Genomic DNA, 16,902 nt, shown 5'->3' with positions numbered 1-16,902 from the left:
AAGCTTCTCAGCTTAATGCATTCCCATCTGTTGATCTCTGCTTCCACTTGTTTGGAAAGTGCAGTTTCCTCCTTGAAGATGTCTTTAGTCTCAATGTCATGGAGTGTTTTACCAACGTGCTGTTCTATATACATTATGATATCAGGTCTGATATCAAGGTCTTTATCCATTTGGATTTTACCTTTGTACATGATGTTAACTGGGGGGGTCTATGTTCACTTTTTGCAAGTGGCTAACCAGTTCTGTCAGCACCACTTGTTGAAGAGGTTTTCCCTGTTCCACTTAGGATTTCTTGCTCCTTTGTCAAAAATTAGGTGATTATATGTCTGGAGAACATTGTCTGAGAACTCAAGCCTATTCCACTGATCTGAGGGTCTGTCTTTATTCCAATACCATGCTGTTTTGATGACTATTACTTTGTAGTACAGTTTAAAGTTGGGGAAAGTAATGCCTCCCATTTTCCTTTTCCCTAGAAATGCTTTAGCTATTCGAGGGTGTTTATTGTTCCAGATGAACTTCATAAGTGTTTGATCCACTTCTTTGAAGAATGTCATGGGTATCTTAAGAAGGATAACATTAAATCTGTACAATGCTTTGGGGAGTATTGCCATTTTGATTATGTTAATCCTGCCAATCTATGAGCAGGGTATGTGTTTCCATTTCCGTGTGTCCTCTCTTATTTCTTGGAGCAGGGCTTTATAGTTTTCTTTGTATAGGTCCTTCACATCTTTGGTCAAGTTGACGCCAATATATTTGAGTTTGTGTGGCACTAATGTGAATGGGATTGCCTTCTTGACATCTATCACTTCCCTATCATTATTGGTGTATAAATTGATTTTTGTGTGTTAATTTTGTAGCCTGCCACTTTGCTATATGAGTCTATTGTTTCTAGAAGCTTTTTGGTAGAGTCTTTAGGGTTTTCTAAGTAGAGTATCATGTCATCTGCAAACACTGAGAGCTTGACTTCTTTCTTTCCTATCTGGATTCCCTTGATATTTTTTTTCTTGCCTGATCGCTATAGCAAGCACTTCGAGACTGTGTTGAAGAGGAGAGGAGTGGTGAGAGCGGACAGCCTTGTCTTGTATCAGAATTTAGAGGAAAGGCTTTTAGTTTTTCTCCATTGAGGATAATATTTGCCATTGGCTTGTGGTAGATGGCTTTAACTATATTGAGAAAGGTTCCTTCCATTCCCATCTTGCTGAGAGTTTTGATCAAGAATGGGTGTTGGACCTTATCAAATGCTTTCTCTGCGTCTATTGCTATGATCATGTGATTTTTATTTTTCTAGTTGTTGATGTTGTGTATGATGTTGATAGATTTATGGATGTTAAACCATCCTTGCAATCCTGGGATGAAAACTACTTGGTCGTAGTGTATGATCTTCTTGATGCTGCATTGGATTCTATTTGCCAGGATTTTGTTGAAGATCTTTGCATCATGCGTTCTTCAGGGATATTGGTCTGTAATTTCCTTTTTTTTTGACAGCATCTCTGTCTGGTTTTGGTATCAAGGTGATGTTGGCTTCATAAAAGCTGTTTGGGAGTGTTCCCGTTTTTACAATTTCATGGAAGAGCCTGGCTACGATTGGTAGTAGCTCCTCTTGAAAGGTTTGAAAGAATTCATTAGTAAATCCATCTGGGTCTGGACTTTTCTTTCTGGGTAGATGTTTGAGTACAGTTTCAATTTCCTCAATAGTGATGGGGGGGTTAGATATGCTACATCCTCCTTACTTAACTGTGGAAAGTTATAAGTATCCAAGAATTTATCTATTTCTTCTAGGTTCTCATGTTTAGTAGCATAAAGTTTCACAAAGTAGTCTCTGATTACCCTTTTGATCTCTGCAGTATCTGTCGTGATCTCCCCCTTTTCATTTCCAATATGGGTTATCAGGTTTCTCTCTCTTTCTTTCTTTGTGAGTTTTGCCAATGGTCTATCAATCTTGTTTATTTTTTCAAAGAACCAACTTCTGCTTTCGTTGATCTTTCGGATTGTTTTTTGGGTTTCCACTTCATTGATTTCTGCTTTCAGTTTTGTTATTTCCTTCTGTCTCCCTATTTTTGGTTCCTTTTGTTGGTCATTTTCTAATTTTATGAGCTGTGTCATTAAGTTATTCAGGTATGCCCCTTCTTCCTTCCTGATGTGTGCTTGTAAAGCTATAAATTTACCTCTCAGGACCGCTTTTGCTGTGTCCCATAGATTCTGGCAGTTTGTGTCTTCATTATCATTTGTTTCCAGGAAAGTTTTGATTTCCTCTTTGATTTCATCTTGGACCCACTGGTTGTTCAGTAGCAGGGTGTTTAATTTCCAATTGTTAAAGTTTTTCTTCTGCGTGGCTCTGTAGTTCACATCTATTTTCAGAGCCTTGTGGTCAGCAAAGGTAGCCTGCAAGATTTCTATCCTCTTGATTTTATGAAGGTATGTTTTATGTATCAGCATGTGGTCTATCCTGGAGAATGACCCATGTACACTGGAGAAGAATGTGTATCCAGGTTTTTGGGGGTGAAGTGTCCTATATATAGCTACTAGTCCTCTTTATTCCATTACTCTTTTCAGGGCTAGTATGTTTTTGTTGGGTTTCAGTCTGGTTGACCTATCAAGTGCTGATAGGGCCGTGTTTAGGTCTCCCATAATTATTGTGTTATTATTGATGTCTTCTTTCAGATTTGGTAGTAATTGTATTAGATAATTTGCTGGTCTCTCATTGGGTGCATATATGTTTAATAGTCTGATTTCTTCCTGTTGCACATATCCCTTGATTAGTACATAGTGTCCATCTTTGTCCCTTACCACTTTTCTGAGTATAAATGTTGGTGTCATCAGATATTAATATGGTCACCCCAGCTTTTTTAAGGTTGTTGTTTGATTGGATGATTTTCCTCCAGCCTTTGATTTTGAGTCTGTTTGTTCTGACTATTCAGGTGTGCTTCTTGTAGACAGCAGAATGTTGGATTCATCTTTTTGACCCATTTTGCCACTCTGTGTCTTTTAATTGGTGAATTTAGTCCATTGACATTGAGGGAGATGATTGTCTTAGGATTTAATGTCATCTTTATAGATAAGTTTTCCGTGTTTGTTGGTTGCTCTTGTCTTAAATTAAACCTTTCATTTTTTCCTTTAAGGCTGGTTTTTCATCAGTGAAGTTTCTGAGCTGTTGTTTATCCATGAAGCTATGTATCCTTCCTTCAAACCTGAATGTGAGTCGGGCTGGGTGCAGTATTCTCGGTGAGGCATCCATTTCATTCAGTCTTGTCACAGTATCCCACTATTGTCTTCTGGCCTTGAGAGTTTCTTGTGACATGTCTGCTGTAAGTCTTAGGGATGCTCCTTTGAATGTTATTTTTCTTTTTGATCTTGCTGCTTTCAGTATTCTATCTCTATCTGTGGGATTTGTCATTGTAACTAGGATGTGTCCTGGGGTGTTTTTCTTTGGGTCTCTTTTAGCTGGTACTCTTCAGGCATGCAGGATTTGATTGCATGGTCTTTAACCCTGGGAGCATCTCTTTGATAATGTCTTTGACAGTTGATTCTTCCTGGATATCTCCTACCTGGGCCTCTGGGACTCCAATGATTCTTATGTTGTTTTTGTTGAGTTTATCAAAGACTTCTATTTTCATCTGTTCACATTCCTTGAGTACTTTTTCCATTGCCTGATCGTTTGTCTTTAGGTTCTTTTCCAATTTCTTCTGCTGTGTTGAGATTTTCTGCATCTTTTCTTCCAGCACACAGATTCTGTCCTCAGCTGTTGTTACCCTGCTGGCGAGGCCATCCACTGTGGTTTTCAGTTGAGCTACTGTGTTTTTCAGATATGTTATTTCAGTCTGGAGTTTTCTTATTTCTGTCTTTGTGTTCTGTTTAGGTCGATCTTTGCTTTCTTTGAGTTCTACAAACATCTTCCATATTTCTATTCTAAACTCCTTATACGACAGGTTAATCAGATGGTTGGAATTTTTTAGGTGATTGAGCTATCATCTTCATTCTCTGTGCATGGTGTTTGCCTGTGAGGTTTCCCCATTTTCACGCTTATAGTGTGATTTTTTTCTGTGTGTTGTGGTGGGGTCCATTGGTTAGAATGAGTGTGCGGCTGCGAAGTGAAGTGGAGTGGCCATGCTCTTCTGGAGCCTCTGGGAGAGCTATTTTTCTGAGCCCTTTTCGGTCCACTCCCAAGGGGTTTCGGAGACAGGACAGTGGAAAAACATGCACAGGCAACACTCACAGTTTCTCACAGTCAGGAATCACTGGGTGGGCGTAGACTTTTCCAGCCTAACATCACAAACAGGGGACCTTCCTTTTTGCAGAATACTGCGGATAGCCGGTTTTCATGGTCAAACACAATTCCTTGGCGTTCTGGCTCTTGGATGAGCCTCTGGGAGAGCTATTTTTCTGAGCCCTTTTCGGCCCACTCCCAAGAGGTTTTAGGAGACAGGACAGTGTAAAAACACGCACAGGCAACACAGTTTCTCACAGTCGGGAATCACTGGGCAGGCATAGATGAATAAAGCTATTTAACTGAACCTTATTATAAAACATTTAGGTAATTTCCAATGCTATTACGATGATAGTAGAATCAATTATCTTATTATATTATTTCACAGTAGAGTAGTCATAATAAAAATTCTTAGGCTGTAAAGATAAAGCTCTTGCCTTGCATCTGGCTGACCCACATTTGATCCCTGACACCACATATGGTCCACTGAGCACTGCCAGGAGTGGTCCCTGAGTACAGAGCCAGGGGTATGCCCTGAGTAAAGCCAGATGTGGCCTTAAAATAAAATAAAACAAAACAAATTCCTAATAGTGTGGTTGCTGGGTCAATGAGTTTTTTTAGTTTAAAAAGAATTAATTGTGGGGCCAAAGAGATAGCATGGAGGTAAGGTGTTTGCCTTTCATACAGAAGGACGGTGGTTCGAATCCTGGCATTCCATATGCTCCTCTGTGCCTGCTAGGGGCGATTTTTGAGCATAGAGCCAGGAGTAACCCCTGAGCGCTGCCAGGTGTAACCCCCCGCCCCAGAAAAATACTATTATCCATTTAAATGTCCAGTTTAGTGACTTAGTGGTTTTAAATATTGTAAATCTGTCTACAGAAATTTTTTATCTTGTAAAACTGAAAATCTACATCCATTAAATAACTCTCCATTTTCCCTTTCTCTTATCCTTCTTAGAGATCTTCTACTTTGGTTTCTATGAATTTCACTATAGGTAGCTCATACAAATGGAGTCTTATATTATTGGTCTTTTTGCAGTTGGTTTATTTAACTTAGCATAATGTTTTTAAAGTTTATCCCTGTTATAATATGTGACACGATTTTCTTCACTTTTTAAAATATAATTGGGATGGAGGGAAGTGGGGCAATATCCTGCTATTTTCTAGGGCTATTCCTGGTTCTGTACTTCAGAGTAACTTCTGGAAGTACTCAGAGAGCCAAATATGGTGTCAGGGTTTTGAATCAGGGTCACAGCCACTGCAGCAAAGAAGACCAGTGTTTAACCTCCTGTGCTGTCTCTTTGGTCTCCTTTATTTTTAATGCTAAATACCATTCCATTTTATGTTTATATACATTTTGTTATCCATTCATCTGTTATGGACATTTGGTATGTTTCTATCTCTTTCTATTATGAATATTGCCACAAGGAAGAGGGTGCAAATATTTCTTCAAGATCTTGCTTTTAATTCTTTCACAGACCAAAATGACAATGTCTGGATCAAGAGTCGGAGCTTTATAAATATTTTTTATATTAGCTACTTGTTATCTTTAGAGATTGTTATTCTCACAATCAATAATGTACATTTTAAAATAAAAAATTAGGTACCATGATTTATAGTATTGTTAAAGGTAGGATTTTTATACATAGAGTATTCCAACACCATACCCTCCACCAGAATGTTTACTTCCTTCCACCATTATCCCGGTGTCCCCCTCTGTGATCTAATGTTCATTGCAACACTATAGCCAAATCTGGAAACAACCCAAGTGCCCAAAATAGATACTGTATAAAGAAACTGGTATATAAACATAATTGAATCTTATTCAGCTATAATGATAAAAATCATGCAGTTTGCTGCCACATGGGTTGACCATGTGAGTAAAGTTAGGCAGAAGGAGAGGGACAAATATAGAATTAAATATCCTTCTTGTGGAATACAAAGAAACATAGTAAGGGAATAACAAATGGCCAAAGGTAACAGAACCTTAGAACTGGTATACAGAACTGAGCTTACCATGGTGGAGAAGGAGGCTGGTTTGATATTGGCACCGTTCTACTTACTCTGTTGATCTTTGTCATTTTGTTAAGGAAAGTGTTATCTCATGATCTCTTTATTCATATTTATATTTAAACGAGTAGATTTATATTTAAATGGGGGTTTCTTTTAGTGTTTAATATTTAAGTTAGAGTATATTTAATAAAAATTGTGAAATAAGACTAACCAGAAAATGATGGCCTCTAAAATCATTTAAATGATAGCTTTTTACCACATGTTTTTTAGAGAACAGAGGTATGCCAATGGGATGTTGTCTGAAGAAGCCCTGGGTTTCGTCAGGAATCAGGGAGAGGGAAGAAATAGAGGAACAGCTTTTACTGTGATTTCCTTGGAAGGAATGAGTGAGGCTATATAAGCAAGTTTAGGATGATTTGTTTGAATTCTTTCAGTGCTCAGGGGCATAGGAGCTGTCATATTAGATAACACCTGGTGTTCTATAAATATAAAATATAGAGTCCTAGTATTTGGGGTCAGGCTTTTCTCAGCAGGGCGTGTCTCTAGCCCCTTCGGCCAGCGGATCTGAAGGCGCAGGATAACGGAGTAGAAATTCACAGGCAGTCAGATGGTTTCAGGAGTCAACCAGTTTTATTTCATGGCCTTAAACGCCAAGTGCATTTCCCCACAGGGCTTCTTTTTTTTTTAATATAATTTTTATTTTGATCATATTTTTCTGCACGAGATCTTGCCATTATCAATACTAGTGTAATCAATATCCATGTAAATCATATGCCTAAAATAAAATTTAGAGGGGAAAAATGCAAATAATATAGGCACTAGATGGGTTCATTTATAATTGAAAAGTGTGCAGGAGGAAGTGGACCCTCCTCTCAGTGGTGGAGTAACCAGTACAAAAGGGAGGCAGAAGCCAATACAAAGTGACTCAGGTGTATTATCAAGATTTCTAGAATTAGGCGTTTCCAGCATAGGCATGTACGGCAGATGTTAAAGCATCAACTTTATAGAACTTAGAAACATGGCTTATACAAAGAGCTATTTGGACTTTATTTTTTGCAACTTCTGTTTATTCTTTTTTTCTTCTTCATTTTTTTTTTCAGTTGTGTAGATTTTTCTTAGTCAAGGGATCTCTGTCTTTTCAAAAAAGACTTTCTGTTGGTTAGATTTTAAGTCTACTAAGGGTTTTTCTTACATGGAAGTTTCTTTTATTTTTTCAGTTTTATGTAAGTATGATGGGCAAAATTTAAAGTAAATATTGGGATGATATGTGTGTATATATATGAAAGGATTCCACCCATCCAACTAACACATCCATCACCACATATATTTTATTTTCTTCTGTGAGAATATTTAAGATTTTTTTTATCAAACTTCAAATAAGCAGGATGGCTTTATAAACTACAAAGTTTTATTTTTGAATACTTAAATAATCTTATAACAGCTTCAAGATTTTTCATGAAGAAGACCTTTGTTAGTTTGAGATCATAAATGGTTTCCTGTGTTTTCTTCTGGTACAGTCATAGGTTGAGTCATTATAGTTTAACCTTTGTTCCACATTGTCTTATTACAAATAGGTATTTGTATAAGGAAAACAGTATAATAGGAGCAACCTTAGAGTAAGAAAGTAGGATTTTCTGTTAGTAAAGACTAGACAGAACAGGCGGGACCAGAATATCTTTTAATCATTAATACTAATAAATGATCTAAAAGAAAATTTAATTGGAATAGGGTAGTGAGTGGTTCAATAAAAATGGATCTTTGAGGGGTTTTGTTTGAGGTTTTTTTTTTTTTTGCGGAGGGCAGGGAGGTTTGGTTTGGGGCCATGCCCAACAGAGCTCAAGTCTCCTTCCTGGCTCTGTGCTCAGAGATCATTTGACCATTTGGAGTGCTGGAAATCAAACCTGGGCAGACTAAGTGTAAGGTAAATGTGCTAACCTGCTGTACTATCACTCCAGCCCTATAATTTTAGCTTATCATTTCAGTGTTACCTAACTGCCATCTATCATAATAGATTTCAGTCATGTCTTTTCAAATCTTAAAATTTCCTTATTACATTTCTTTCCAGTGGAAATCTTACACAAAGATCATTTTGGAAATCTTGCTTGTGTTTGGTGGATGTGGATCTGAAAGATGCAGGGGAAGAGCTCCTGTTATCACCCTTTCACACCTGCCACTGGCACCCAACCATCACACACCCTGAGGCATTACCAGGGAAATAGTCCACATCATTTGTGGGTTTAATAAATGTTGCTATCTTCCTACCGTAAGATCCATGACAACATAGCAGAAAGGAAACACTGGTCTGCTTCCAAAACACACTGGAAAACCATTTGACTCTGGAGCAAGTATCTTCAGGAAGGAGTTCCATGCCATATCCTTTAGCAAAGCTTCTTAAAATTCTTCATCACTATGTCCCAACAGGAACACTTGCTGTCTTTCTCCCCTCCTCTTGTCACCTCCTTAAAAACTCTTAGTAACTTGCTTTTCCATCCCCACACTAGTCTTTTCTACCTCTCCCCTTGACATTTTTGGTCATTTCATTACTTTGTAAAACAATATTTAGTTTCTCCCAAATTTCACCCCATCCATTATCCTGTTATTGTCTTGCAAGCTGAGGCACAGAACTGAGCATCCATAGGAGGTATATGGAAGAAGGCAGAGATTTCTATTTGAATTTCATTTTCCTGCAAAGGGGCACCCAAAGGGAAGGTACTGATTCCCAAAGATTGGTAAAAACATAAAACCTTTACTTTAGGTGAAGCTAAAGAAGAACCTCCAACATACAATTTTAAAGCAGAACTTTAGGTGATTGTTATTTTGTATGACATATGTTCTGTTTTTATTTTCCTACCTTGCTTCCTTTGGGCCTCCATGAAATATGTCAGCAGGACCTTAGTGTCACTGGGACCCCAGTTTAGAGCCTCTTTTCTAGCAGTTCAGCATGTTAAGTACAAATGTGTACTCATCATGAGCTGGTCATCAGTTTTCTTGTCTAACTTCCTGTCTGATATTTAAGCCTCTCTAGATATGTAATCATTAACATGATCAGGAAAAGTAAAATATTTACTTAGTACAGAACAGACATTTAAATGTCACTAACACGACCATTTATTTACATATGACATTCACATTTCTAAATCATTCTTTTTTCTTTATTTTGTATTTTTTATTTATTTATTTTTTTTGGTTTTTGGGTCACACCTAGCAGCGCTCAGGGGTTACTCCTGATTCTACGCTCAGAAATCGCTCCTAGCAGGCTTGGGGGGACCATATGGGTTGCCGGGATTCGAACCACCATCCTTCTGCATGCAAGGCAAATGCCTTACCTCCTTGCTGTCTCTCCAGCCCCTCCAAATTATTCTTAATTTAGCAAATTAAAATAAGGAGTGTGGGAGGTGGATGGGAGAATTGGTGATGCGAATGGTGCATGGTGAAGAGGGGTGTTCTGTTTATGACTAAAACCCAACTACAATCATACTTGTAATCATGGTGCGTAAATAAAGATTTTATATATATATATGTATATATAAAAAGAAAGTTGACATTTATATGAGAAATCTTTTAGCTTCCAAACAAATTGAAAGTATCTTATACTTAAGCAGAATGTTTTCATCAGTAAATTCTGTCATGGAACTATTGAAGTAAAATGGTATTTGGAGAACATAGAAAAATGCTTGCCTTTTCTGGCAGAGCTGTTATAAATTCTGGCTTAGCTGTGGGAAAAAAGTAAAAGCATTAGCACACTTGAAAATATATTAATTTTATAGCTGTTTTCAACTTTATAATATGTAATGATTTTGATAGTATGCAAAAAGAAATATTTTGCCTTAAATTTAGAATTCACTAGAAGTGAGTTATAGTCAAAGCAGAGGTGATATTGAGGAATTCTATAGGTGATTATCATAAAATATTAGCCCATTTCTTGAGAAATACATCAAGAAATCCAGAAAAGCTAAGTATGGGTAACTTTTCACAAGTGGCTATCAGGGGGTAGTAGATATTGAGGGTATTTTGTTAAGGCTATTTTAATGAGAGTAAAACATTACCTCTTATTGTGGCATTAATCACTGTAGAGACAATTATTTCCTGGCAAGTAGGCCTAGGAGAGTGTTCAGCTCTTAGAGTCAGCTGCTTATCATTATTACTATTTAGAAGCAACAGTTTCTGAACAAAAAGTAAAATGTTACTTAAGCTTACTAAAAAAATTAAGATGCTACCCTTACTGAATAAGAAATAAATGTAAATAAATAGTTTTGTGGGTTATTTTTGTAGTACTTAAACATAGTAAACACAATTTTATTCTTGTAAAATGTCAATTTTTAAAGATTAATAAGTTATTAAGTATACAGATCCTATATGGTCCCAAATATGTTGAACCTCTGTGTGAGACATTTCATAATAGAGAACAATTTATCTTAAATATAATTATTATTGACTGAAAACATTCTAATTACTAGAAATTAAACCCATACTTTGGGGGGCAGAGAAATAATATAATGGGTAAAGAAATCAACCCAGTTTCAATTTCTGGCCATATATGATATCCCAAGTTCCATCAGTAATGATCTCTGAGCACAGAGACAGGAGTAATTCCTGGCATTACTGTGTATAACCCAAAAACCAATCAAGAAATAAACTCATTTTGAGAGTTGAGAAGGTTTGATAACATTAGCATAATGCTATACAGTAGGAAAATTATATTAAAATAACAAACAATATAATCTATTATTTTAAGGGATTAAGAAAAATATTTTGTCATTTATTTCAAGCACTGTAATACACAATACTGTAACTAGTAGGCTTCAGGAATCCAACATTCTAACACAACACTATCTACCAGAGCAAGTTGTTTCTTCCATGATAAGTATATATCATATATATATACATACATACATACATACATACATACATACATACATACATACATATAATTTTTTGAGCGAGAGGGAGAGGTTGGACCATACTGGGAGGTGATTAGTGGTTACTCCAGACTCTGCATTTAGGAGTCATTCTTGGTAGGTTCAGGGAACCATATGAGATGTGAGGGATTAAACCCAGGTTACCTACTGTACTATCTCTCTAGCCGAAGAATATATATTTTAAAAGTTATTGCAGGGCTAGAGCAGTGGCACAGCGGTGTTTGCCTTGTACATGGCTGACCCAGGACAGACCGTGGTTTGATCCCCTGGCATTCCATATGGTCCCCCAAGCCAAGAGCGATTTCTGAGCACATAGCCAGGAGTAACCCCTGAGCCTCACCCAGTGTGGCCCCAAAACCAAAACCAAAACCAAACAAATGAATAAAAGTTATTGCATAACTATTCTTCTAAAATGACTAAAATATAGTGCCAGTTGGTTTTGTTCTATTTTTTTGAGAGAGAAACAGCAGCCATGTGATGATTAAGAAGATGTTCATCATAAGTTAGCTCGATTGTGGTTTTAATATTTTTTGTTTCTGTTCCACATTTGGCAGTGCCCAGGGCTTGCTCCTGGTTCTACAGGGATAAGGGATCACTCCTGGTGGGCTTGCGAGGACCATCTGAAGTACTGGGGATCAAACCCGGGTTGATAAGGCAAGCGCTGTAACTGCTGTACTCTGACATGCTTGGTCACGTCAGTTTTGTAATGCAAGGCCAAGGGTTTGTAATTATACAGTATTGTATATCTTCTTGTTTTAGGCCTCTCTATAGCACAGGTGAGTGAGATCATCTGGTCTTTGTCTTCCCTTTGATACTCTCCAGTTCTTACAGTAGCATTTCATTGTGTGTATATGCCCAAACTTCTTTGTTAATTCTTCTGTAATTAGACATTGGGATAGTTTCTGTATCCTGGATATTATACTAAGTGCTAGGTAGTCTAATAGTACACTTTTATCAAATGAGAAAGTTTTTTGGTTCATGGCCTCATTCATATTTTTGTTCTATATTTATGTGTATATCTACATATATACTGCACATATACATATGTACTGCATATATACATATGTACTGCATTCCTCTTGAAAACAGTCTAAATATTCTGTTGATATTATTCTTGTATGTAAGGAGGAAACAAAGAACAGTGAGATTAGGAGTATTTCCACAATTACACTTTAAAAGGATGGAGCTGAAATTCAAATCTAGTGAGTCTGGTTCTTGAGTACTTGCTGCTATTAATCATACTTAATAAGACTAAACCAACAAGGGATATTGATAGGCATTTTATACATCATATAAAGTAATCAAAGTATGAGTGAATATTGGTTTTTTAGGGAAAAAAAGGTATCTTCATCAATGTATCAGTGTTGTAGGAGTGTAAACAATGACAAAAACAAAACAAAAACCCTCCTAAAGGGTAGGCAAAATCAGTGCTGGAGGGACTTATTTACCAGACTTAATACGAAATAATTTCTTGAAAGGCTTAAAGCAGGCCTATTGGATGAACTGATTGGAATTGTGCTTTGCAGCAGTGTGGGGGATGGATTGGAATAGACTGAGACTAAAGCCACAGGCTACTATTAGGAAATGTTTGCATTATTCAAAGGTTATTAGGACTAAACCAGAGCAGCATCATGATGAAAGAGGAAATAAAACTGAATGCTTCAAACTGAAAATGAAACTTTTGAATTCCAAACATACCAATGCCATTCTAGATGAAAATAAGATAATAGTTCCTGTATATGCAGCCTGTCTTTTTACTAAAAAAGTACTATTAAGCTCTTCCAAAAAATAACATATAGATTAAACATTATACAACCTTTCATCAAAGAGTAAATATGTATTTTTTTTACAAATAACACTTTTGTTGCTACTTTGAAGAAATAAGTAGGTGTGAAGGTTTAAAGCTATGAGCTATTTAAAGAAAAACTAAGATTTCTAAATAAAAGCTTATCATGATAATCCATCACATTTATCTTTAAAATTTATTCTTGGAGGTGGAGTGATAGCACAGTGGTAGGGTATTTATCTTGTATGTGGCCCACCCAAGATGGACCCGGGTTCCATCTCTGGCATCCTATATGGTTCTCCAAGCTTGCCAGGAGCAATTTCTGAGCAGAGTTAGGAGTAACCCCTGAGTGCTGCCAGGTATGAACCAAAATAAACAAGAAAGAAAGAAAAGAAAAGAAAAGAAAAAAGAAAAATTTTAAAACAAAAAATAAAATTTATTTGAGTAAATATTAAAAAATAAGAACCAGAAATTTTTTTACTATGGATATTGTTAATGCTTTGTATATTCAAGCTCTTCCTTTAAAAATTTTTTATTATAACACTGGAATTTACCAAGTTGTTCATAAACAGCTGTTTTAGGCAGTAAATATTCCAATCAATCCCACGACTAGTATGTACTAGTATGTACTTCCTTCCCATCTCATTCATCATCCCTGCCTGCCCCCTTAGCAGACACAAATCTACTTCATATTGTTCATTACAACACGATGGCAAATGGAACTATCAAAACTTAGATCAATAAAAGTCAATATTTAATCATTCTTATATCTCACAATGAGTCATTATCTGAGGATTTTACAGGGCTGATTGGTGCTAGTTGAGCAACTTCTATATTACAATTGAGCTTGGTGCCTGTACACAACTTTCATATCAAGTTTGCTGTGATCTTGCTGATTAACAGTATTATGTATCAGAATATTTCAGGAGCTATGAAACTTGAACTGTTTGGTGGCTTGGCAGCTTGATGAGGCTCATTTGTGGAGGTGGGCCATTTCTATCCGAGAGGGTGTCAGGTGTGGCTTTGGGTTGCTGTGCCTTCAGGCAGTAAGGGAAATCTGCAGGCCACCATTTCAAGAAGTCCTCAGGATTTTCAGCCTGGTCTGATCTACCTGGGAAGATTTGGCAGCATCATCATTTTTTCAAGATTAGTTATTGTGGAGCTGGGCCACTTCTCTGCTGGCAAGATGGTAGGTGTGGGGCCTAAGATATTTTTTTTTATTAAATGAGTATGTCATTAATTCACTTGTAACATTACTGCTTATCAAAGAATATTGTTTTTCTAGCTGTGAAATAATCAATGCCACTTGAAATTCCTAAAGACAACAATATTAGTAGTTTCAATGTTAAAGTTCAGATACAGCTTTCATTGAAACAACAAATATTAGACATGACAATAGAACAAAAATAAGACTAAATATATTTTAACAGTCAATCCATATCTATAAACAGTTTTATTATGGCAAAAGACTTATATATAATCTATTTTTATCACTTCTTCCTGTTTATCAAACACATTTAATTTATTTATATTTTGTTTTTTTTTGGGGGGGCACACCTAGTGGTACTCAGGGGTTACTACTGGCTCTGCACCCAGGGATCACTTCTAGTGGGGCATAAGAGTTCATATAGTGTGCCAGGAATCAAACTCGGGTCAGCCACATGCAAGCCAAGCACCTTAAGCACTGTACTATCTCTTCAGTCCCATATTTTATAAATGACATAAGATAATTTCAAAAAAGGAACTTTTTATTTTACAGCAGTTATGTTTAAAAAGTACAATAAAAGTATAGTATCAAAATAAAATTTTCATCCTTTGAAAAAAGTAGACAATAGGACAAATTTTTGAGTTCTACATGGATCCATGAATTATATACCAGTTCCCCTGAAATGATACTTAGTTTCCATTAAATCAGTGAACACTCTCTGAGTTCTTTTACCGTACAATAATATTTTTTGCTTATCCTGTTTTAATCACAGAAACGTACTTAAACTTATGCATATATTAATTATCTAAACTATATAAAAGTGCTTCTTTGAAATATATTTTATGATATAAAAATTCTCTTAGTCTTTAAAAAACAACAACAGAGTTCTTTTACAACACGTATATTTGATAATTATTAAACAGATAACTTCAAAACCTGCAGTGACCTTTTACATTTTGATCTTCAGCTATCTGTACTTGTCATTACAATATTTTAGAAGTATTCATAATAACTTAGTTCTAATCAATTTCTCCTAAATCTTTGTATGTTATATACTTTAAAATATAATTTTATTAATTTTATTTTTGTTTTTGTTTAGAAGGTTATAGCCTATAGTGCAAAAAAGAGAATTTCTCTCAGAGATGCTTAGGAAATCATGTGATTCCTGGGATTGAGCATAGGCCTCCCATATACAAAACATGCCATTTGAGTCATCTTCTAGTCCCTATTTTGCTTCTTTGTTATTAGAAATGTTAATAAAGCTTAGAAATTAACTTGTTGCCTAATAAAAACTATTTTCATAAATGATTTTCAAATAACTGGTAAAGATGCCTTTTATAAATTTATTTTGAAAGCCTGGTTATTATTTTAGAAGCTAGAAATTTAAAATTGAATATATTTCTGTATGCATACTGATATATTATTTTTTATTTTATTCTAGTGTATTTTTAAATGTGCTGCAGAATACTGATGTTCTCTCTGAAATAAAGTTTTTTACATATTTATTTTATTTTATATCTTATTTTATTTATGATTACTTTATATCTCTTAATAAAACTTGAATTCTAGATTTTATTACTAAAAAATAAAAATTCCAAATACATAAAAAATAAACATCTATATTTGAATCTTCTGATAGCAAGATAAGCAATATACTAATTAGGGTTAAAATATATAACATTTAAACTCTATCATGTTTTAAGATTCATATTTTTATAAATAGGTTTATCTATTTGTCCTATCAAATGTAGCTTTATATGAGGTTAATTACTTAATGACATCACTATTTTGAATATAAAATTATCCTTTAGAATATTAGAACCCATAAATTAATGTTTCATTTTCACCCAGAGCTACCTTTTTAAAAGAAAGCCAGCCTCCTGATAGTCAAGCACATCATGATGAGAAATTTAAGATGAGCAATCTTAAATTTTAAATACTGTGCCTAAATAGCAAAGAAAAGCAATTTTTGGTGAAGCATTTTTTAATAAGAAAATATTTAAAATCATTAAAGTATGTACTTTAATGTTAAATGTTTCAGATGCTTTTAGGTATGTCATTATGCTACACATTTGAAAATATTAAGCAAATATTTGATATTCACTTGTAGTAGATGAACATGTTTTATTTTGTCTGGGAATTAAAATACTGCTGTTTGATATTCCTGATCTAAAGTAAAAGACATTAACAGAATAAGTTCACTTCAGAATGAGGATGTGGGTATTTAAAAAAAATACCCAAATAATAATTTATAGCCTAAAAAGAGTGATGAAATGCCTTAGATGGGTTTAAGTCACAGCCAAGTTATAGAATTATTTGTGTAAAATTTAGCCTTTATTTTTAATTATATGGAACACTTTTCAACTGATAAAAATGTAGATAGTTATTAATTATTAATCTAATATATAAATTTTCTTTCTTTCTTTCTTTCTTTTTTTTTTTTTTTTGTGGCTTTTGGGTCACACCCAGCAGTGCTCAGGGGTTATTCCTGGCTCCAGGCTCAGAAATTGCTTCTGGCAGGCACGGGGACCATATGGGACGCCAGGATTCTAACCGATGACCTCCTGCATGAAAGGCAAACATCTTACCTCCATGCTATCTCTCCGGCCCCTAATATATAAATTTTTAATATTCCCAAATACTTGCAGGCATACACTTTAACAGTATAAGGGATGCAAAAGATTACTTTAAAATATATTTTATGGGCCCGGAGAGATAGCACAGAGGCGTTTGCCTTGCAAGCAGCCAATCCAGGACCAAAGGTGGTTGGTTCA

General features: G+C 35.5%; 1 protein-coding gene across 1 annotated transcript in view; it reads left to right on the top strand.

The window, feature by feature from the left end:
• Positions 1-16,902, top strand: part of CCDC146 (coiled-coil domain containing 146) — a 111,733-nt gene that overhangs the window by 8,510 nt on the left and 86,321 nt on the right. The window lies entirely within an intron of this gene.

The sequence above is a fragment of the Suncus etruscus genome, chromosome 1, assembly GCF_024139225.1.
Source record: "Suncus etruscus isolate mSunEtr1 chromosome 1, mSunEtr1.pri.cur, whole genome shotgun sequence".
Taxonomy (NCBI): Eukaryota; Metazoa; Chordata; class Mammalia; order Eulipotyphla; family Soricidae; genus Suncus; species Suncus etruscus.
Note: the sequence above shows the minus strand (reverse complement) of the source record. Positions and strands in the feature narration are given on the sequence as shown.